Source organism: Primulina huaijiensis, unplaced genomic scaffold, assembly GCF_012295235.1.
Source record: "Primulina huaijiensis isolate GDHJ02 unplaced genomic scaffold, ASM1229523v2 scaffold41117, whole genome shotgun sequence".
NCBI classification, from domain to species: Eukaryota; Viridiplantae; Streptophyta; class Magnoliopsida; order Lamiales; family Gesneriaceae; genus Primulina; species Primulina huaijiensis.
This window is the reverse complement of record NW_027359776.1, coordinates 6423-7501: the sequence shown is the minus strand read 5'-3', so window position 1 is coordinate 7501 and position 1079 is coordinate 6423.

Here is a 1079-nt window from a genome sequence, read left to right as displayed (position 1 = left end):
TAATACTCTTAGCATAAAAAATAATAATTTTTCATGGATGAACCAAATAAGAGATCCATCTCACAAAATACGACCTGTAAGACCGTCTCGCACAAATTTTTGTCTTTCTTACCTACAACATTTCCCCAAAAATACTAGGAAGTAAAAGGATTGCTATTATTTAATAATAGTGAAGAGGGTTTTAAATTTAGGCCTGCCGATCCATAAATACTAGTAATTCTTTGTATACAACAATATTAATAACGCTACGGACAAGATATGTGCATATAAATACACACACACACATATTAATATTTTGAATAAATAACATAGATATTATATCACAACTTGAAAGAGATTATATCGCACGGAGACTCTTCACGCGATGAAGTGTCTACCACATATTTTTATTATTATTTATTTTTTTTAATAATTTTAAAAATAATTTAAAAATCATAATTATGATTCATATTTTGTTGCATTGTACATATTAATAATGACACGATCATGCTTGTCAGTTGGGATGGTTAAATAATTTGTGGTTCAATTCTTATTGTAATTGTAATAAAGGGATAGATATTCCACATGTTTCTAGATATATGAACTTGAAGGATACAATCTTAGAGATTTTCGATAAGAATAAATTGCTCTAAAACCATTGTATTCAAACTCAAGTTGTTCGTGATAACTCATTTAATATTATACTCGATTTCTCGTTTTTACATTTTACGAAAGAGTAGGTCTCTTGTGAGACGGTTTCACGAATCTTTAACTGTGAGACGGGTCAACCCTATCGATATTCACATAGTAATACTTTTAGCATAAAAAGTAATATTTTTTCATGGATGACCCAAATAAGATATCCGTATCACAAAATACGACTTGTGAGATCGTCTCACACAAATATTTGTGATTACGAAAATGTATTGGTACGGTTTGTGGTCATCATGTTTGATTTCTTGTTTTTTGGTATTCAAAGTTAGTTGGCTACTATAGTAATAATAATAATCATATAAAAAGTCCATAGGTACCACCTTGCTTGCTTCTATGAAACTCCTATCTACGTTTGCATCAATTTACTTCCCTTTCAAGCATAGAAG